The sequence below is a fragment of the Parasteatoda tepidariorum genome, chromosome 8 (genome assembly GCF_043381705.1).
Source record: "Parasteatoda tepidariorum isolate YZ-2023 chromosome 8, CAS_Ptep_4.0, whole genome shotgun sequence".
Lineage (NCBI taxonomy): Eukaryota > Metazoa > Arthropoda > Arachnida > Araneae > Theridiidae > Parasteatoda > Parasteatoda tepidariorum.
Genome location: NC_092211.1, coordinates 57,525,203 through 57,549,201, shown reverse-complemented (window position 1 = coordinate 57,549,201; position 23,999 = coordinate 57,525,203). Strand labels below are relative to the sequence as shown.

At 29.4% G+C, this 23,999-nt stretch overlaps 1 long non-coding RNA gene across 1 annotated transcript in view; it reads left to right on the top strand.

Annotated features, from left to right (window-relative positions):
• The window catches only part of LOC107454904 (uncharacterized), a 45,392-nt gene extending 22,815 nt beyond the window's left edge, over positions 1–22,577 (top strand). The window contains exons 2-4 of the long non-coding RNA XR_006224802.2: positions 18,106–18,144; positions 18,462–18,607; positions 22,294–22,577. This is a non-coding gene — a long non-coding RNA (uncharacterized lncRNA). The remainder of the gene's footprint in view (positions 1–18,105; positions 18,145–18,461; positions 18,608–22,293) is intronic.
• Positions 22,578–23,999: the final 1,422 nt, after the last annotated feature.

Sequence of the window (23,999 nt, the reverse complement as noted above, 5' to 3'; positions counted from 1 at the left end):
TTTTTTGTCTCCGTGTAAAAGNAAATTCGTGAAAAAAAGCGCTTTCGACAAAATACTGAAATAGAGATCTATCGACAAAGACTACTCACTTCTGCCTAACCTAATAGTATGAGAATGCCGCGGCTGAAGTGTTATTTCAGTTTCCGTTTTTGAAAGCGCTATATGTTGAGCCACTTCAGCTAGATTTGGCATATGACGTTTTTCGCGGCAATCATTGGTCGATTTTCCAGCGTTGCCATTCGGGGAGTTGTAATGAGGCTTTTTTTTTTGTCTCCGTGTAAAAGAAATATATATATATATATAGATTGCTGCATTCATGTAATTTTAAAGTTAAACGTTTTATAAGACTTTTAAAAGGTTTATATTATAAATAATTCTTTTATAATACTTTTATTTTACTAAATTTGCTTAAAATATAAATGAATTAATGTATGCACACCAAACATTATTAATATACGCATTTTAAACACGAAAATCATTATTATTTTTCTAAACAGCTCTAAATACTTCTATAAAAAATAATATCCACAATTTTTTATTGATTTTAAACTTCATACGGAATAACCAGTTATCAAATTAGATTTATGGCTTTTTCTGCAAAAAAAAAAATGATAAATATATTTTTCTATGATTTCAAAATTCTATTTCACATCCATTTTTCAATGAATCCTATTATCTACCACTTTGGAGATTTGATTACAATATTGCTGTAATTTATCTTATATGACCAAAAGAATATTTATTATATAAGTTTCACCAAAAAATGTGTTTCTCTTGACAAAGAAGTATAACATAAATCACTCGCATTTTAAAATATCCAGTTCGTATAAGCTTACTCTAGATGCGACGAAAATTCATCATTAATTCTCATATGCGGGATCATAGGAATTGTCAGCGGAATACTAAGCAATTTCTTAACTATCAAGATTTTTTTAGTTTATTAAGTTTTCCTTTTTTGCTTTAAACTATTTCTTCTCGAAACTAGGAAAATAAACTTTAAAATATAAGTCTTAAAAAGAAAGAAAAAAAATACAACTAAAACTACTTTTGTGTTTTTAGATTATGCCGAAAACTGAGATTTTCTAGGGGGAATTTGGAATTGAACTAGAGATTTTCATATTAATAAAATTCTATCATTCAACCTAAGGATGTATTTATAATATTTTTATTATTCAAATTATGGTATATACTGAAAACGAATTTGTTGTATTAAATGTCTGTTTATTGTTACGTAAAATATTTACAAAATTTTTGTTGCTCTAAGAAATCAGGCTTCCTTCACTTTAATAAGACATTTATGCTTGCGTAAAGAAACATTTAAAAATTTGAAAAAATAATACTTTTTGCAATGCTAGATATTTATTTCATTGCGTTGATATTTTTCTTGAAAACGTATGGTTTTGGCAGTTTTATAACTTCTGTTGGTTTTTCCACAGAATAAATATAATTTGACAGAAATTCATATGATTTAGCAGGCAATATATTCTTGATATATTTTCATATAAAATTATACACGCGAAAGGATTTTAAGAAGCCTCTGTTAAGGATATTTTAAATTTATTTAAATTCTTTTAGCATTTAATTTTTTTTTAACAATTTTAGTATGATAAAAATTGCTCTAAAATTTGTTTGAAATAGAAATATTCTGTTATTTCTAGTTAAGGTTAAAAAAAGCTTGGTGAATTTATTAATTAGAATTTAATTTATGTTCAAATTTCTTTGAAAATTTATATTTTTCTAGGAATGAATAGTTGGACTGTAATAGATAGAATAATTAACTTTTAAATTGCTAAAAGCTTATGTTAAAAAAAATTATAAGTTCTTCCTGTTCATTAATAATAATTATTTAAGAAATATGTTACTATTTAATATATTATTTTAATTAATAACTTTCTAAGTTTCTATTAATATTGCTAAGTTCTCGAAAATATATAGAAGAAATTTATTTAAAAGCATCTTTTTTCTAAGTTTAAATTTTGAGAATTTCAGAATTTAAGTATTTCTTTTTATTCTAAAGTATTTTGACTTAATAGAGATTTGTAATATTTTTAATGAGCTTTCTTATTTCATATAAATGCTCAATTTTGTTCAAATTATCTCGTCATTTTTGTATTTACATTACAACATATTTTAAGTACGATTTCTCCAAAAAATTAGGAAAAACTTTCTTACACAAATTATTTTTTTAAATTTAATAGACATAAGTTATGAGCAAATTTGAGAAGAATCTCAAAACTGAGACTAAAGCATAAAACTTACTTGATGAATGTGCTTAATATTCCATGTCACTTTCGTTTGCCTTAAGAAGTTGCAATGCAAAATTTTTTTTAATCAAACTGTTTCAAATTTCTAATTTTACTCGAAGTTACAATGTTCTAAAGCTTTAATGTGCACACCATTTTATAAGTAGTTACTAAATTAAGAACTATAATTGTATATTTGTTTCCAGTTACATGTATGCGAAAAGATATTTTCTACTAAAAAAGAGAATTTTTTTTATACTAAGCGAATTTTTATTTATTTTCAAGAAAAATTAAAAAAATTAGTGCGATTATTACATTAATGTAGCTGAAATTAACTTTTTGAGAAATTTAAGTCCAATTTTATTTATTTTTGTATTCTTTTGTGTTTTTTTGTGTTTGTTTTTAGTGAGAAAACAGTGTGTCGGTGAACTTTTAAATTTGGATATAGCATGAAATGCGTTTCTTTCGAAAATGGACATGTACAATCAAAGTATATTCGGAATATGTATGTAATATGGTTTAGATAGAATGTTCTTACAATGCATATACTTATATTGTAAATGCGTACATACATACATAAGACATACATATATAAGTGAATAATAAAAAACGGTTCACCTTAAATAACTTTTGAATCTAATGATCGGATCTTTACGTTCTAGGACTTAATTCTTCGGGGGGGGGAGTAAGCTCAAACATGCAAATTACTTTGCGCAGACGATATTTTAAATTACGAAATCTGAAACAAAAACGTCTTTTCTCTGAATAAACATACTGTTTTTTTGACGGATTTGCACTTCTGATCCCTAAAATACCGATAATATGAGATAATCCCGTGCAAAAAACAACTTCCATTAAATATATATTTTTTTAATTTCTTAATAGTCGAAAAAAATTTAATTACAAGATACACAAATTTTTGCATCATTTTAAAGGAATTTGAGGAATATGATTCCAATTGTTTTGTCAAGAAAGAGTTCCAAAGTTTACAAAGTCCCTTAATGTTAATTTTACTTTCTGCGTATATCGTAATATCTCGAGAAATTTATAAAGAAATGGAAAAATTTTTGCACATAATTATAAAATTAGTTTATCCAAAGATAGTTCCACGCAAAAATAACTTTTCTTAAATATTTATTATTTTTTATTACTTTATTTCATAATTGTAAAAAAAAAATTAAATATAAGATAAAATTTTTTTGCATCATTTTAAAGGCTGTAATTTTGCATAGCAGAATTTGAATTTCGAGTGACATCGGTCAATAAGTTTTTGTGAAATTGAATTTTAAAGAAGCCGTATATTTAAAATTCGATTTCTTACAAACTAATTGATTTATTTTGCTGAAAATCTGAATTTGCCAAGTAAAATTACATTCTTTAAAATGATGTAAAAATGTGTATGGCTTACACTTCAAAATGTTTTCGACTATTATTTTATAAAATAATAAATATTTATTAGAAGTTATTTTCTGCATGTAGTCATTTTTGGATAAATGAATTGTATATTTTAGTTAAAAAAATATTTAATATTAAGGCCTCCAAACTTTGGACCGCACTCTTGACCAAACTATGTGGGGACCCTAGATTACGGCTACGCCCTATATCTTAGGAGTCAGAAATCGAAAGCATGTATTTCAGTCTGATTTCCTAACTTAAATTTTTGTCAACACTAATGAATTATTATATCTGACATTAACACCTCGAACTATTGAGATAAAGTACTAAAACGTTAAGATCTGATTATTAGATCAAAATTTATTCTGGGTGGTCCGTCTTTTGTTTGCGCATCGTACATACGTTACAATGTTTATATATACTCTCCATATACATACTTTTAATGTATGTCCTATCATGCATCTCACAATTGGAATTAATAATAATTTGGTAACTTGTAATCAAGATTACGTGTAGTCATGATTACCTGTACGAACATAGTTTAATTACTTGAAATCATAATTACATATAATCATATGTTTTTATTAATTGCAATCATAATTACCTGAAATCGTTTCTTGATGTGATTGCAATGATTCATGAGAATATATATACGAATTACCTGTAATTATCACTGGATCCATGATTACTTCTAATCGTAATTACCAGTAATTACGATAACCTATAATTGCAATTACAAGCTACAAGCAGTAACTAATCATACTAGACCTAGTAATATATATCTCTGCATATTTGCAGATGTAATCGAACACTGTTATCGAATTAAATGTTATGTCAATTTTATTTACGCTAGTTTTTAACTATGTTGATTTTTGTAATTATTTATGTCCATTTTCGAAAACACTCATTTCGAAGTGAACTCCGCAAACGTACATTTCGAACTGTGTCCATTTTAGTAAACATGCATTTTGAGCCGTGTCCATTTTCGAAAGCGCACATTTCTAGCTGTGTCCATTTTAGCAAATATGTATTTTGAGCAGTGCCCATTTTCGTAAACTCGCATTTCGAGATATGTCCAAATTTAAAAACTCACCGACTAGTGGCAAGTGCTGCTTCCTTTTTAATATATTTGCCAGCAAAATTTTACATATTTTAACCATCAAATCAATTAACTTTGCTAATACTTTTCCTCAAAGCAGTGTCATTTGATTGAAAGCTAAAGTTTTGAAAAAGCAATATTCAACACAAACAAAATTTTCAAATTATGTCTTAATTATTAATTATGTCTTAACCTTAAATTTTGTCTTTTTCTACAAGTCAAGTATTGCTAGACGGATACATTAAAAAATGTTTTTGCAAAATGCTTTTGTGATAAGCTCTTATTTTGATCCAGTTTCAGAAAAGTTTTAAGTGAATTTTTTCCATAAACCATTTATCATTTTTTTGAAAAAATGTTCTTTATACATTTAATATAATACAATATCACTTTCAACAATCAGCAATGAAGCAAAGTAACAAAAATCGAGAAATTTATTTAAAGTATTCCTTCTTAATGGAAATATTTACGCAAAATGACTATGAAAACTTCACAAAAGGCTCTGTCAACATCAACGCGCAAGATGTAGCGAAACTTATTAATCTTTCAAACTTAAACCTTATCCCATTTTTCTCGGCTGATACGAAAACTATCAAGAAGTCTCATTTTAAACACTCCATACCTGCGTCTGAAACTGCTAAATCGGGATATCTCAAATTAGATAGAAAGATCTGAAAACTTAATTATAAAGCGACGATTTTCTTATTCTTCTTTCTTCAACTAGGTGACTCTCTTTTCCTATTAAACTTTCCCTCTCGGGGGAAGCCTAATTATTTCACGTCTTACAATTTTCATCCCAAGAAATGTTCCTAGTCGCATTTATCACTAAAGAAATGCGATTCCTTTCTAAGAAAGCTGTGATGTCAGCTTCCGCTGAGACTAAAAGTACTTGTTCTATGTTAGCAAGTAGTGTGATGTTACAAAATAAAGAATATTTTTCAGCCCTAAGAATTACAGGATCCGTAATCCATGGGGGAATGTTAATTTCCATTTTTGCTCCCCCGTTTCTATTCATTACATTCAGATGAGGAAGGGGGATTTTCAGTCAACAAAGGCAAATAAACGCAAACAGTGCATCCATCAAATATTTTGTTGGCAAAGTAAAGTGCAAAGTTTGATAGTAGAGTGTAAATGAGCTAGAAAATGCTTCGGGTTGAGATTTGATAATAGTATTTAGTTTTCATCCCTCTCATTGATAATAAATCAACAAATAAAAATTCGGAATTCGGAAATCCTTTCAATTTAGTTGGATATCTTTTCAAATGTTAAAATTTAAAGTTGTCTCTTGTTTCGTCTTGTTTTAAAGGAATATAAGTCTTGATGTTGAAAGCAATGACATTTTATAAAACTAAGCAGAATAAATATAAAAATGTTTGTACACATGCGTTATAAAAGCACGAAAAAAATTTTTTTTTACTTTATCCACTTGTGAATATAATTTAATTTGACATAGAAGGGTATCTAGTGGTCCCTGAACATTATTATAATGGTAAATGAATTTTGGCTATGAAATGCATTTTAGGTTTTTAAAAAGTTATCATAAAACGTTCTTGATCGCCACAATAATTTGATAACTCAAATACAGATATAGAATTATTTAATGGATCTTGTTAAAATCGATAGCATTTAAGTGGTTGCTGAGCCAGGTGAATTTTCACTGATTTGATGATACTTAATCTACTACTTTAACAGTTTTAAGGGACCACGGGACATCTGCATATGACTAACCGGCAAATATAGCACTCGACTGGTTGTTAAACCAGGTGAGTTTTCACTGCTTTGATGTTAAGTAATCTACTACAATTATAGTTTTGATGGGGAACAGGGCGGCCTACGTATGACTACTCTAGACTAACCTGAATGCATATACTGCAAAACAAGTAAATTTTTTTATAAAATTAAATTATAAATTTCACGAGGTGAGAAAATGTATTAGGGATTTTTATAAAGCACTTCTTTTTACAATAAAATGGAAAACACTGAAGTTTTTCTTAAATAATACAGCTTCATTTCTCTTCAAAATTAAGCATGAAATAATTATGCGCATATTTTTCTTATCATTTTTGTGTAAAATCTGATTAAATTTAACACCCTTTATTTTAGACTAACGAAGCAGTTTATTTAACTTCCTTTTTTTTAAAATTCTTGTTCATTTCATTCAACGTTGATTTTACACATTCGGTTCCAAATTCCTTTTAAAATTAACTTTAAACTTAAGCCAAAAATTGTGTGATGAAAAATATATGCTCTGTCACATGACAATGCCGCAAGCATCATATGTTCACTTTTAACCATTTTGCCGTTTTAAATTTCGGGAAATCATCAAACTTATGTATATCAATATGTAGATCCGCTCAGGTTCTTGTAAAATCAAGATATTGAGTACATATGTAAATCCCAAGCAACTTTTGTAGTTGTACTTTATTTACATCACGCTAGAGTTGCACAATGGGCTCTTGGTCGTGGTCTGGGAAACATCCCCGAGGATAATCTGAAGACATGTCATCCCAATTTTGATCATCACAATTTATGTTTATTTTATATTAAACATTTGAAGGAAGTTCTCTTTTGAAAGAGAAAATCTATAATAAATCGTCGTAAGCTTCAATAACTTTTTTTAGTAAGAAATAAACTAATAAATCTTATGCAAATTTTTCGCTCATACATTTATTGGAAAAATACTCTGTATTGTTACACCCCTTCTTTTTTCATAAATACAGATATTGCATCAATCCAAAGTATTGTACTTAGGGGATTATTTTATTTCCTATTATCCATATTGTAGTAAGATATTTGAATAAAAAAAAGTTTTTCTACGAATTATTTTCTTGTGTTCCACCTTTTAGTTGAAGTATGTCTATAAAGATTTGTGATTTTGGTGAAAGGCTGGCTGATTTATTGGTTATAGAAAACTTTTAAGGAATTAATTTTTTTTACTCCATCGACTTTTCATTGAAATTCTATTTTTACATCAAATGCATTTTTTATTGCTTACAAAAATAACGGAAACTATAGCAAAATAGTCTTTATTTGATCCAAAAAAAAATTTTTTTTTTGAAAACAGAACAACTTTTCTATGGTACTGCACGAAAAAGTAAGATATGAAATATTGGAGGTAATATAAAAGAATCCAGTTGATAAAGACTCAGTCATAAATCCAGATATTATGTTTTTTTGTATAAAATATATCTTAAAATGTGTTCGAACAACTTCTTATGAAACTTTCAACGAAAGCGGATAAAAAATCAATAGTTTATTTGATGCAATTAATTTTTTTAAACATCACAAACTTCTGCTTTCTTTACCAAATTTACAAGAAATGCTTTCAACTCATATTAAGATAAATTTCATTTAAGATAAGCACATTATTTTGAGACCTGTATAGCATGGTTGGTAGGACTTTGGGCTCGTATTCGTGAGGATGTGAGTTTGAATTCCGGTTGTCAAAGATTTCCCGTGTATTAAATGGTGACTGGTGCACGTTAAATCTGTTCAGGTCACAAAGTCAGGTAACTTCCCACAACAAATCAATGCCTCTGGAGATAATGATTTGGCAAAATTGAAGGTTCTCTGTATCTGGTCAAAATTACAATCTATGGATGACTATAAGACGGGTTGAGATGTGTGTGCGTGTGTGTGTGGCTGAAGTCATATTCATGGTCATAGATGGTCCCACTAAAAAAAAAACACGAAACACGTCCTCTGCCTTACAAATTTACTCGATTCACAAGCATGCTTGCTGATCTTTACAAATAGCATAAGGCTATATCAACTCGATTCTTAAATTCAATTTTAGGTTACACTAAACACTTTATTTCGAACTTTTCCTCACTATTTTTTACACCAAATATTTACTTACGGGCAAAACCATAGAAAAGCTTTATTTATTTATTTTTTTAAATTATTTTATTTTGTATTTTTTTATCTTAAAACTTATTAACTCTAGAAAAAATTGCGCTTTATATTATCCCATTTTTTCATCATTCTAAATTTGTTATTAATCAATGAACATCGATTAGATTAGTTAGAGATATTTGCATTACGTATAATTTCAGAGAAGAGATTTTATATTTTTTTATATAAATAATATTTGATAATAATTATTTAAGTAATCAGTAAAATAATGCTTAAATGAACCTTAATAATATATTTCCCATTTTTATCGATGCACATATCGGGATGGAACCTACTACCTTCACGTTCTTAGTAAAACTTTTTAAGCAATTGACCCAGTAGGTCTTGCTTGCAAAATGGTTGATTCAAATATAAAATAATGCCTGTGACGGAACTTCCAGATGACATAGAGGACGAATAAAAATACTCATTAATCAAGAAATTTAAAGTGAAAAAAAAAGCTTTTGTACTTATCAAAATGAGCTTCGTAAGCCTCATAAAGGCAGTTCTTGAATGAATAGCGAAAATGTTCTTTTACGTTTCTTTTACTTACTTACTTTTTCTTTATCTATTTAATATTTTTTTCGTAATAAATAATTTTAAAGTGAAGGTTTACTTAAAAAAAATCATTCATTTTCTGCACCCGATTTATTCAAAAGTATTATACTTACAAATGTTCTATGTGTACCTCTTTGGTTCACACGACACACGTCCAGGAGGTAGTTCAATTCATTTCACATATTTTGTGCGTGCTTCTGCCAATGCTCATCAATACATCACTGATCCGTTTCTTTAGCTCTTCTATCGTTTTTGGTAGTGGGGGTACATAAACAATGTTTAAAGGAAGAAGGCACACTGCGTTAAATCCGGCGCCCCGGGAGTCCAGGCTGAGAAAGCGAGGCCATTATCACCAACACGGGCAATTCAGCAATGCGGGATTTCATCATTCAGGTAAGCACGAACATTGATGAGGAGTTACCCCATCTATTTGGTAAACAAAATTAATGGAGTCTTCGATAGTTTCGGGAACAACTATGACTGCAGCATTTCTATGTAAAATGAACTATTCACTGTCTTCTCAATAAAGAAAATTGGCTAATAGATATTTGTTTTTGAAATTGTACAGAAAATATTGACCTTTGGTGAATCTCTTTTAATTGTCAGAATTGCACGTGGATTTTCAGTACCCCAGAATCACACAATGTGGCGATTTACTTTTTAGGTTCATCGCTGAATATCAACTTGTCGGCAAAATCGTCATCCTGTAATGCTTCCAGCATTCTGATGCAAAATTCCAATCGATTGATATTATCTTCCGTTTTTAAGTGTCGCAAGAGCTGCACACGATACGGTTTAAATTGTAACCGTCGTCGCAGAATCTTCCAAATAGTTTGCTGAGGTACACCAAGTTCGCGACTTGCTCGGCTCGTTGATTTCTTTGGAGAACTCACGAAACTATCCCCCATTCTTTCCACTGTTTCGTCTGACACATTAGTGGTCGTTTGTGATTTTACCTTAACATTTCATTGCCGATACCATCGCAAAATGCTTTGTTCACAAGGCTATCATTTTTTTGGTCATTTTTGCGTTACTCGGTATGAGAGTGGAACTTCGAAGTTAAAAAAAAATTGAAGTCAACAGTAGTTGCAAGAGTAGTAATTATCATGTTTTAAAATAATTTGTTTAAAAAAATTCCTTTGGTGATTTCTGGTAACCGCTGTTACAGAACATGTCGCTGCTTTGGAAACTGATTAATACGATTAATATTTACCTCGTATTAACATTTTGAAATTAATACTTAATACATCTCTCTGCATGGAGAAAATGTGTTATTTCAAATTACGCAATAAGCGAAACTTTGCCTAATAGAAAAAGCTTCATAGCTCCATCTAGAAAATGTGTAGTGAATAATTAATTACAACCTGCGACAATAAATAATTACCAAAAAGTGCCGGCATTTGGTCAACGAAAGTGCAAATATTGCCTAACGGTTTTGTGCTTTATATACAATAGAATATATTTACATAAATACTGATCGAAACGTCTAATTTTATGCATGTGTGAAATAATATCCGAAGAATTTATTAAAATATGATGTACTAGTTTCTGTAGTTTTTTTTTATCCTTTTGTTATGTAGAGGCTTTAATGAAAAGTCATTTCACAATCTTACGGATTAAAAAAGCTAACATTCATCTGGCATGCCCGAGGCAAAAGAAAATCGAATGAAAAGCAGAAGTGCAACTATAGCCAAAGTATAGGTATTCTTTCTTATATTTGCGAAAAGATCTTAAAGAACTGGTATATGCCTAAGTAACCCAAAAGAATTCAGTCTTTCAGCTGAGTTAAATAATGAAATATTATAAGATTCTTTTTTTTTAAATTAATTGAACTACGAATAATTGAGCGATAATTGAGTTACGAATAACGTAAAAAAATCTTGAAGCATGAATAAACGAATTTGTTAGTGAAAATTTGCGTGGGAAAAAAATGAAAATAAAAGCAGTGATTGGACTAAAACATTTCAATAAAATAAATATCAAAGTTTCAAATGAAAATTCTATGAAAGAAATATCAAAGTTCTAAATATTTCAAGTAGGAATTGAAAACACCCCGAAACAAATTGAAACTGCTGTAGTTACATGCTGGAAAATAACTAGTTTATGGTATGAAAACTAAATTGCTACCTATCGTGTTCCTGGTTTCGATAATAAGAAACCCGACCAATAGTTTATTCACGTAAGATCAAAATCTGAGCTAAACGAACATTTATACCAACTAAAAAATCGTGCATTAAAGCAAGTCATCTTAAAAGCAGGTTTGTTGAACTACTTGTATATTTCTACGATCATCTAACGCACAAAAACTCCTTTATCACTTATGGTACTAAGGTTGAAAAAAATTGAAATATTGTTGGCTATGAGAGAACAAGATTTCCCTAGGAAATGATTAATCTTCCGACTAATTTATGGTATCCATAAAAATTAGTGATTGGAATAATCGATTCTGAAACTGGTGAAATAAAGCGGGTGCTAAAAACTACCACGCAATCGAAGATTTGAATGATTTTAAAGTTTCCCTATGTTCACTTGTAAGTGGTTATTAATGTTGTTCACTTGTAAGTCAAGTATTACTATGCTATTCGGAAATATTAGGTGCTTATAATATTACATGCAAATATTAAACTAAATATTAGCTGAAAATATTAGATTTATTCCTCGATGCAAATATTAGTAGCAGGTGCCAACTTTGGCATCTTGCGTTCTCTCTTTTCGCATCTAATTCATAATATAGCTAGAATTATTTTATTGGATGCTTAGATTTAGAATAAAGTAACATGTTTAACTTCAATTAATGTATTTTATTTATTTATTTTTTGTTGTTGTAGAAATAGCATTCTTTTCTATTGTCGTTTTTCCTAGAAAAAATCTGGACGTGTTTGTAAGTTAGATATTTCAGCTGAAACTATATTTTTCCGTTGTAAATATTTAAACCCTTTCATATTGTTGATTTATTGAGCTTGTGGTCTTACTGTTGATAGCTGAGTTGATAACTGCGTCGATTGTTAACGCTGAATAAAAACATACCATAATTCTTATGGGTAACTATAATATTCACATTTTATGTAATGATTGCGTTACCATGAATGACCGAAATTAAGAGAATGTCGACTTTCACCGGTGAATGTCAACAATCATATAGTCGCTTTGGCAAAAGCCCGAAATATTTGTTGCCGATTTGATATTATTCTATTCATTCAATATTCTAATGTCTGCTAAGGATTGTGAAGGAGAAACATTAGTGATCGGTGCACCGGTTAAATGTATACCTGGCAGGGTATTTAACTTTAAAACATCAGTGTAGTAGGGTATACCGGGCAAATGTATACTGGACAGTGACACTTAACAAGACCTAGTGTCTTGCTTGCAAAATGGTTGATTCNATTATGTTTTTTTTGTATAAAATATATCTTAAAATGTGTTCGAACAACTTCTTATGAAACTTTCAACGAAAGCGGATAAAAAATCAATAGTTTATTTGATGCAATTAATTTTTTTTAAACATCACAAACTTCTGCTTTCTTTACCAAATTTATAAGAAATGCTTTCAACTCATATTAAGATAAATTTCATTTAAGATAAGCACATTATTTTGAGACCTGTACAGCATGCTTGGTAGGACTTTGGGCTCGTATTCGTGAGAATGTGAGTTTGAATTCCGGTTGTCAAAGATTTCCCGTGTATTAAATGGTGACTGGTGCACGCTAAATCTGTTCAGGTCACAAAGTCAGGTAACTTCCCATAACAAATCAATGCCTCTGGAGGTACTGATTTGGTAAAATTGATGGTTCTCTGTATCAGGTCAAAATTACGATCTATGGATGACTGTAAGACGGGTTGAGATGTGTGTGTGTGTGGCTGAAGTCATATTCATGGTCGTAGATGGTCCCACTAAAAAAAAACACGAAGCGCGTCCTCTGCCTTACAAATTTACTCGATTCACAAGCATGCTTGCTGATCTTTGCAAGTAGCATAAGTGACATTAACAACATTATTTTGTAGATTAATTAAGGCTATATAAACTCGAATCTTAAATTCAATTTAAGGTTACACTAAACATTTTATTTCTAACTTTTTCTCACTATTTTTTACACTAATCATTTACTTACGCGCAAAACCATAGAAAAGCTTTATTTATTTATATTTTTTAATTATTTTAATTTGTATTTTTTTGTCTTAAAACTTATTAACTCTAGAAAAAATTGCGCTTTATATGATCCCATTTTTTCATCATTTTAAGTTTGTTATTATCAATGAACATTGATTTGAAGTTAGAGATATTTGCATTACGTATAATTTCAGAGAAGAGATTTTATATTTTTTTACATAAATAATATTGCATAATAATTATTTAAGTAATCAGTAAAATAATGTTTAAATGAACCACAATAATATATTTCCCGTTTCTGTAGTTTTTTTTATCCTTTTGTTATGTGGAGGCTGTAATAAGAAATCATTTCACGATCTTGCGTATAAAAAAGCAAACATTTATCTGGCATGCCCGAGGAAAAAGAAAAATTGAATGAAAAGCAGAAGTGCAGCTATAATAAGTATATAGATATTCTTTCTTATGTTAGCAAAAAGATGTTAAAAACTGGTATATGGGTAAGTAACCTTGAAGAATTCAGTCTTTCAACAGAGTTAAATACTGAAATATCATCCGATTCCCTTTTTAGAAAAAATAATTGAGTTGCGAATAATTGAGCGATAATTGAGTTACGAATTACGGAAAAAACTCTTGAAACAAGAATAAACGAATTTGTTTCTAAACATTTGCGAATGAAAAAGAAAATAAAAGCTGCGATTGAACTGAAACATTTCAATAAAAGAAATATCAAAGTTTCAAATAAAAATTCAATGAAAGAAATATCAATTTCTAAGTATTTCAAGTTGGAAATGAAAAGATCCATCCCGAAACAAATTAAAACTATGCTGTACTTGCTGAAAAAAAGCCAATTTAGGGGACGAAAACCAAATTTCTATCTATCGTGTTCCCGGTTTCAATAATAAGAAGCCCGACCAATAGTTTATTCACGTAAGATCAAAATCTGTGAATCTGTGAGAGACGAACATTTATACCAACTAGAAAATCGTGCATTAAAGTAAGTCATCTTAAAAGCAGGTTTGTTGAACTATCTATCTATTTCTACGATCATCTAACGCCGAAATAAAAACTCCTTTATCTCTTATGGCACTAAGATTGGAAAAAAAATTGAAATTTTGTTGGCTACGAAAGCGCAAGATTACCCTAGGAAATGATTAATTATCCAATTAATTTATGGTATCCTAAAAATGAGCAATTGGAATAGTCGATTCAGCTGCTGGTGAAATATAAGGTGCGTTAAAAACTACCACACAATTGAAGATTTGAATGATTTAAAAGTTTCCATATGCTCAATTGTAAGTGATTATTAATGTTGTTCACTTGTAAGTCAAGTATTACTGTGCTACTCGGAAATATTAGATTCCTATAATACTATATGCAAATATTAGCTGCAAATATTAGATTTATTCTTCGAAGCAAATATTGGATACTGGTGCCAACTTTGGCAACTTGAGTTTTCTCTTTTAGCGTATAATTCCTAATATAGCTAGAATTATTTTATTGGATGCTTAGATTTAGAATAAAGTAACATGTTTAGCTTCAGTTAATGTATTTTATTTATTATTTACATATTTATTTATTTGTAGAAATAGCATTCTTTTCTATTGTCGTTTTTCCTGGAAAACATCTGGACGTGTTTCTAAGTTAGATATTTCAGCTGAAACTATATTTTTAAGCTTTAAATATTTAAACCCTTTCATATTGTTGATTTATTGAACTTGTGGTCCTACTGTTGATAGCTGAGTTGATAACTGCGTCGATTGTTAATGCTGAATTAAAACATACCGTAACTCTTATGGGTAACTTTAATATTCACATTTTATGTAATGATTGCGTTACCATCATGAATGACCGAAATCAAGAGCATGTCGACATTCACCGGTGAATGTCAACAATCATATAGTCGCTTTGGTAAATGCCCGAAATATTTGTTGCCGATTTGATATTATTACATTCATTCGATATTTTAATAATCCTCAGCGGCCATGTCGTTTGATTATGCGGCATGTAAAAGATCCCTGGAGTGCCTTATTGGCTCTTGGCATTTCCGGCAAAATTAAATTCCTAGTGCACTTTAGCATCAAAATAGAATCTCGGTGCTGCCATCTAGTGTGGCCGAAACTAGATGTCCAAATTAACATGACCAACGGTATCTCACCCATTGTGGTGGTCCTGAAAGAGTGGATACCACTTCTGGAGAACGCACAAGGTCTGCTCATCGGCAAGACCGATAAATAAAAAAATAAAAAATTAATATCTGCTGAGGATAGATTAGGAGAAACATCAGTGATCGGTGTACCGGTTAAATGCATATCGGGCAGGGGCACTTAACTTTAAAAAAACATCAGTGTAGGGTATCCCGGGCAAATGTATACCGGGCAGTGGCACTTAACTAGACGTAGTATATATTTCGAACATTTACCAAACTGACTATGTGATTGTCAACATTCAACGGTGTAAATCAATAACCACCAATTTCGGTCATTCACAGTAGCATGTGTACTCATGAATAAACACAAGTATGTTTGTTTTCTGCATGAAATCGGGTTGTAAAATTAGATATACCAACTCATGAAAGTCAGTTCTTCATCCACTTGCATTGGTCATGCTTTTGTTAAAACTAAAACACAAGTGCAATCATGAATGTTTATAAATTATTTAAGAGATAACAATTCAGTTTATTCAGATTTACACAATAATGAACTAAGATCGATTGAAAAAACAATACAAAACTATAACAAGATTTACGGTGGCATAAACACTAACAAATTTAATTGCAGGTATCAAAATATTCTAGATCAATAGCATCAGGATATTATTTTGAAACTTAATAATATGGAAATTATTTTAAAATACTCTAGTAAGTAAAATGAAAAACCTAAAATAAGTTATCGGAGAATAATTAATGTAACTATAAATAGTTTATTATTTATCCAAATGAGAGAATATTATTTAAAAAGACGGGAAACACCCACGGGATAAAATTTATAAAACTCTTTATTATACTACTGCTTATGAAGAATATCATTAAAGCCGAGAAGTAAAAATACTTCAAGAATAGTTTTAAATTTAAGCCTGAACAATAACCTGAATACACAATAAGAGCACAATAGAAACAAACTTTATATTTCCTTTGACTGTATAAACAAACTAGTTTGTCCCAGGATAGTCGAGATCTGCTCTTATTGCAGTATTACTATTTAATTTTGTAAATAAACTAATTTCATTAAATAAAAAAGAAAATAGATAAGTTCACAAATAATTAAACTAAGCATTCATTACCAAAAGAACATATCTTTTCTAAGAGATTATGAATAAATATGCACAAATTTAAAAAGAGTAAGCATAAAAATAAAATGAGAAAATTGAGAATTACCAAATATTTATATGATACACATAATGCACGTATTGAAACTTGTTCATTCACAAATTAGAAAACTAATATACGCCACACAATCCCCTCTCTCCTTCTCTCTCACTCCCTCTCTCTTTATATATATATATANATGAAATTCACCATCTCTTGATGTAAATATTGTTCAAAGTTACAAAAACATAATATCAAAAATAAGAGTATTAAAATAATTTTGAGCGAGACTTTGAGTAAAATATAGCTTCATCTATTAATCAGTTCGTATCACTTCAAAAATAATCTTACCGAAAGCTATTTTGCCTAACTTAAATTTGGATAACATTATTACATATTATTTAGAATGAGAACTTTTCCTTAAAGAGGTATTTATTCATTTTATTTCCTGAATTTTAACTCCTTACGTACTTTGTATCTATAGTCGAAAAAATCGAAATTTCATCCTCTACTCGTATTACTTTTCAAAACCGTCATTTTGTATTCACCAAAATTCTAGACAATTTATCAATAAGATGACATGAAAGATGATGAATTCAAAGCGAAGAATTTGAACTCAAATATCCATGATACAGTTTTCCTATTATTAGTATAAATTAGAATATAAAATAAGTTTACAAGCGGTATATTTATGTTATTTACCAGTTCATTTAACTAAAATTAAAGTTGATACAAAACTGTTATTGAAATATTAAGAGTTGCTCTTTAACCCTTTGACGCAGACCCTTTGAACCTACATATATATATATTCCGACACTCTATTAACAAACAAAAATGTATTTTCTTTGCTTTTTTAATTATAAAAACCTAAAAAACAACAGTCTGTTAGTTACTAAAAAGATTTTTTGGATTATCGGTTTTTAATTTGCACAAAAATTGAAATACAAGGAAAAAGCAGATAGAGTTCTTTTTCATGCTTTTCAAAAATTCATCAATAATTGATTTTGTAAATTAAAGAAGTTTCAATAATGTATATGCTTTTCTGTTAGATCTAAATAACTTATATCTAATAAACTTCGCAAGTAAGAGAACAATTGAAAAATTATTGTATGGATGTGAGCCGTGCTTGGAATAATTTACCTTTTACGCAAAAAAAATTAAGACACCAATGATTCTTTCAAGCTGTATTTGATAACCATAAACTCTTAAATTGTTAAATAAAACAATTTTCTCTTATTTTGATCTAAATTAATATAAAAATTTTATCAAAACTAGAGCATAGATGGATTAAGGGGCTAAATAAATTTAAAATATTTTATAGTAATATTTTTTGCTGTTTTCGTCATCATTTGAACTATATATTCAGTTATGAAATGATAATAAATGATGTACAATGATTTCAAAGTACAGAAGTATTATCTTTACTTTTGTTCGTCAGACTTAATTATGACATGTTTCGCTTTTATAATCTTAGTTATATTGCTTTTCAATGCCGTTATTTTTATAGATATTGGATATAGAGCTCGTAGACAACGTACTATTCACTGTAAGTATTGTTATACTTCAATTGTTTTGTAATATGATAAAAGTGTTGGAAAAATTTATTTCAACTTTTATGTTGATATTAAATAAAATAATTTTTTTCTTCTCATTTCTTCATGTCTTCAATCATACTGTTTCATAAATCTATTTTGACAACCTTAAATTGTAAAAATATTAATATATATTACGTAAAATGAATACCCTTTGTCAGAGAGGGATTTATTCATTTTTCTTCGCAGAATTTTTACTGCCTACTTACTTCATACCCATATTTCTTATGAATAAACCAAAATTATATCCCCTATCCGTCTTGCTTTTCAGAACACTCGCCATTTTGTGTGCTACAAAATTCTAGACTATTTGCCAACAAGGTGCCACGGACGATGATAAATATAAAAGGAAGAAATTCAACTCCACTTTTCCGGGATAAAATATTCCTGTTCCCCGAGATGAATTAGAATATGCAAGTAAGTACAATAGCTCTCTTTTTCTTTTCTTGAAATTTTTTATTTACATTTTCTTCATTTCGTGATGTGTATTCGACAATTGAGTTAGAAAAAAATGATAAATGGCTGTCCTGACGATAGAAGAGGAAGGACGAACTCTTTTCGATGTCTTAATTACATTTTATGGTTGGACGGACACGAACATGACTTCAGGACTTTATTGAAAACTGACTATTAATAACTGAGTAGAAGATTAACCTTGCGTGCTTTTGAATAATTAATTTAGGAAAATGTTACAAGCGTCAGGTTATGACAACGTAGTTTCATTGTTTTTCATTTTTGTCCAATAATTCTGCTTTTGATATTACGTGGGATAACGAATAATTGAAGTTCTACTCGAGCGTCTTCAGCAATAAAGCAATAAGAATGTGTTGTTTCATTTTTGTCCAATAATTCTCGTTACTAACTATAAAATCATAAGAATTGTAAGAATATAATGCTTCTTGTTTCGTCCTGAAATCTGGTTTTGGTTTAGCATGAAATAGATAATAAGTGAAGTCTTAACAGAGCATCTTTAACAGTAAAATAATAATAAAAATAATAATAATCATAATATACACATATATNAATAAAATAAAATAATATAAAGAAAAAATTATAAATGGTAAAAAACCAATAGTCTTCCTCAAGACACATCTATTAGAGTAATTTAATGCGATATTTCTGAATAAAGAATAATTATCCTAAGATAAAAATTATTCTTTATATGGATCGATATCGCAAATTTTGTTAAAGAAGAGCATGAAGTAAAAGAAAGCAGTAAACAAACTAACCGGCGTGTAGCAAAATGCAGTTTAGATTTAAAGTAAAATAATATATATGTGTGTGTTTAGTAATTCTCGCCTTCAACAACTGAAACTGTAGGAATATATTGATACATTACTTTTAATTTTTTCAAATATTTATGCTTATAATCTAACATGAAATAGCGAATAATTGAAGTTTTATTAATGCCTTTACAACAATAAAACAGTGAAAGTATAATCATCAATATAAAAATTTCTGCTAAGCATTGAGAACAGAGTAACAAATTAGGTTAAATTACGTAAGTTTTTATTAAAACACATGAAAATGTGGTCCTATTAACGGTCGAGGTCTCATTACGGGGAATATATCATGTGTTACCAGCGTATTTCTATAAAATTACTTCCTTTCAGTTGTTTTAGCACATTTATTTATTTCACAAATAAATAGCCTCCCATTCGGTGTAGTTTCTAGATGCTTGTTTATCATGGCTTTGATCGGGGTTTGATTTTCCGTACTAAAGCTGTGTGTCAGTTACCATTCCTCTTAACGTCATTTAGCGGTTCTGATTTGGCAAGTAATCTAAACAGTTTTACTTTTTCAATGTAGATAGTTTTATTTGCGTAAAACTTCTAAATTCCGTGCGGATATTTATTATTTTTTAAAAAGATTTCCCTTTTCAAATTCTCCAATTTTAAATAAAATATTTGTTAAATAGCTTCCAGTATATTCGCGCAGGATTTTCTTACAATTCATACCTGCCATTTTTGTTTATAATGTTGTTTAAAACTTTTCGTCGATATATAAGTTATTTTTCGATTAATACATTGTTTAAAATTGTTAAATACGATAATAATTTTAATTGATAGAACGATAATAATTTTTAGTGCTTGTCATAGTATATCTATTGTAGGAAAATCGGCGAAAATTGCCCAAAATTGCCGGGTCTAAGTATACAACTATAAGTATAAGTATCTCATAGTTGGTACTAAATATGTTCTATAAATATCCAACTATACCAGGTATCATCTTCTATACATACACCTGGTATAGTTGAATACTTATTATAAACTCAGATAAATAAAAATTAAGTTCATGACATAAATATATATTTAGATTCAGATGCAGATTTATTAGTATTTAAATTAAAATAATTTTTTTATTTTTAAAAATTTACTTTTTAAAGGTTTATTTGCGTTTTACTGCATATATTCTTCAATATAAATGTCTTGATTTAAATGCATAGCTTTTACAGTTTAGTGTGCGGTCATGTATACTGTCCTTTCATGAATACTATTTGAATGAAAGGAACTCTAGATGTAAACATATTATCAACTCAATAGATGTGCAAATTTAGAAACAATATCAACGAAACTTATATTCATTGCATCCAACTTCGTGAATAACGTCGTCTGAATTGTGTCACATTTGTACGTGCATTAAATAGAATTAAACTTGCAACATTCTAACAAAACATTCGAAGCTGCGTGGTCTGATTACGGTGAGTAACGCTCTCTCTTGCAGTCGAATAGTAAAACATTTTACTACGCATTTGATAGAGAATCAAGTGTAAAATGTATGTTTCCCTGGGAAATACACGTTGTATCACTCTAGGTCGGTAAATTCTATAACTGGACTCTGGAATTACTGTATAACTCGATACATCTGAATAACTGTCCATAGAAATGATATTTCGAATTGCATAGTATATGCGGTTTATTTTCGGAACAATGTTTAAGAATATTTTGCGACGTTTTAGTGAATATCAACAATTTAAGTAAAACATTTTTGAGGTTTAAAGCAGTTTTTAATACATTAAAAAACCCTTTAAGACTTGTTTTGATTATTTTTCTTCCTTGTTTTTTCAATTTTTTTCTCTGCTTCTGAATGTTTAATTTTTAGAGTATTAAAACTCCAATTGTGCAGTTTGTAGGTTTTTCATTGCGTTCAAAAACTTTTTGCTAAATTATTTTCTATGAATTCCCATGTTAAAAATTCGTTCATAATTTTGTTCAAAGTTTCGCTCATAATTTTACTAAGCACACAAAATTATGAACGATACAGTTTAAAATTTTTTTTAAAATTTATGACGTCCAGCGTAACGAAGAAGGTTTGCCTTGTGCTTCAATAAAAATAAAACAAGAATAGGTATCATACCAGTAAAGTGATCTGCATGTGCAATAAATAGACATTTCACTTTTTTTAATAGTTGAGGTGTTTTCCCCTCTTTTTTTCAAGTTTTGCTCGCTTAGTACCACTACAATGTATATATTTGCCCCTTATACCAAATAGTACACGTAGTTGAAGAAGGCTAACTTCCATAGACATTACGTAAACCCGTCTCCAAATGTTCGGTGCATTTACTGCATATAAAGGGAAAAACAGCATTTAGGGGTGGAGCAGCAGAGGTTCTTAAAACGGGTTTGTACCCTCATTTCCCCCAACCACACAGGTGTTGGGGAAGAGAGGAAAAGTTCTCTCTTCTTAATATTTGCTTTTTTCTGTATTTTTAGCCTATTGAAAAACAGTACTCTACTTTTAATTAAAATATTTCTTTGCGAATACGTTTATATCATCCATGTTGATTAAATCTGCTGACACAGTTTGACATAGAAAGAAATAATTACATGGTGGTTGGCGGGAGTACGCAACCATGTTGACCGGTCCAGCAATCGGTTCACAGGTGACTTAACTCCTGACTTTCACTTTACTTCGCATGCGCTGGATCTCAGTACGTGTGCTAAATTTGAGCATGTTCCTTACTTTGCAAGCTGTTTTTCTGACATAGCCTGCAGCATCGAGCAGTTCCCCCAGTTAGTTACGTATTCGAAGAGCTGTACTTCTTCTTTTAGTATTCTTTGGTTATACCGTACAGTAATGTTTTCTTTTCTTTTTTTTTTCAGATTGAGTACCATTGCCTGGTATATTCTTCCATACTATTTCATAATAGCTCCATCTATTGATTCGTAAAGTAACTGCGCGTGTAGATCGAATTTTAGGTCAACATCAAAAAATATCTCGAGTATTTAATTAAATGCAATACTAGCTGGAAGTTTAAGTGAGAACGGCAAGTTCAGTGTGTTTATTTTCTAGCTTAATTGTCAGAAAAATAAACAGAAAAACTGAATGCAATCACAATGAATTTTATTAAAATTATTATTACATTAGAAAAAGATTGTTTTTGTAATTTCTTTTCACTTGAGTTTTTGTACTAATTTAAATACTCGTAAAGATTATGCGAAATTCTTTAATTTCATTCAAAAAATGTTTATTTTCAGGTTATAGCTATAATTTAGCTTTTCAGCAGTCAGTTTTTTGCCCTTATTATTTTTCCTATGGTGGGGCACAATGTCTTGAACTCTACAGCTAGCAACCAATGTAAACCTATATGACAAACCTATGATATTGGCAAGTCCATATATATGACATCTTAATAATATTTTGAGCTGAGATTTTATACGTTATTTGGAAGTATGAGATGAGTTCTCAATAAGGTTGCTGCATTTATGTCAGGAGCCTATCTTATGACATCAAGACTATAAAAACGAGCTCTACTGTCTGATTTATACTACATTCTGATAGCAAAACTATAGAATAGTGCTTTGCTGTAAGGATTATATCAAACTAGAGTGTCTGACAATCCCGAGATGTGTTCTGAATGAGATTGCTTTCATCTATGTCGGCAGCTCATCTTGTGATAGCAAGGCTATAGAATTGTTCCTTACTGCCTGCTTTATACTACATTCTAATAGAAAAACTATAGAATAGTGCTTTACTGTTAGGATTATATCAAATTAGAGTGTCCGGCAATCCCGAGATGATGGGGTTGATTTCATTTAGGCTCAGAAATCATCTCGTGATAGCAAGGTTACAAAATTGTGCTTTACTGTTTGATTTATATTAAATAACGGAACGATTTTCATCGACATAGTATGCTTTATTTTCACTTTTTGACACTAAGTTTCAAAATAAAGAAACCAACAGAATCAGATAGTCACTTATTAATTTATTCTCAATGTTCCGCTTAATTCCGATTTATTCTGAATGAAAAATATTGGTTGGGCCGATATTTTATGTGATGTAAACATATNTCAAATGTCGTATTAAACTCAGTTTAAAATGACTAAGAAATAAATCTTCCAAAGCAACTTTTTTTTTCTGTTGTAAAATGTAAATTTTGAGTCACAGCACCGGAAATTAATGCCATATTAACAATATTTGTTTTCTAATACTGTTTAAAACTGTTAAAACTATTTATTCTCAATGTTCCGCTTAATTCCGATTTATTCTGAATGAAAAATATTGGTTGGGCCGATATTTTATGTGTTAATACATTAAAATAATATCACGCTAATGAGCATTTGCTCAAATGTCGTATTAAACTCAGTTTAAAATGACTAAGAAATAAATCTTCCAAAGCAACTTTTTTTTCTGTTGTAAAATGTAAATTTTGAGTCACAGCACCGGAAATTAATGCCATATTAACAATATTTGCTTTCTAATACTGTTTGAAACTGTTCCATTTTTTAAATATCACGGAAGATTAGAAACAGCCATGTAATTATTTTAGGTTAAAAATTTCAATTTATAAAATTTTCCACAAAATTCA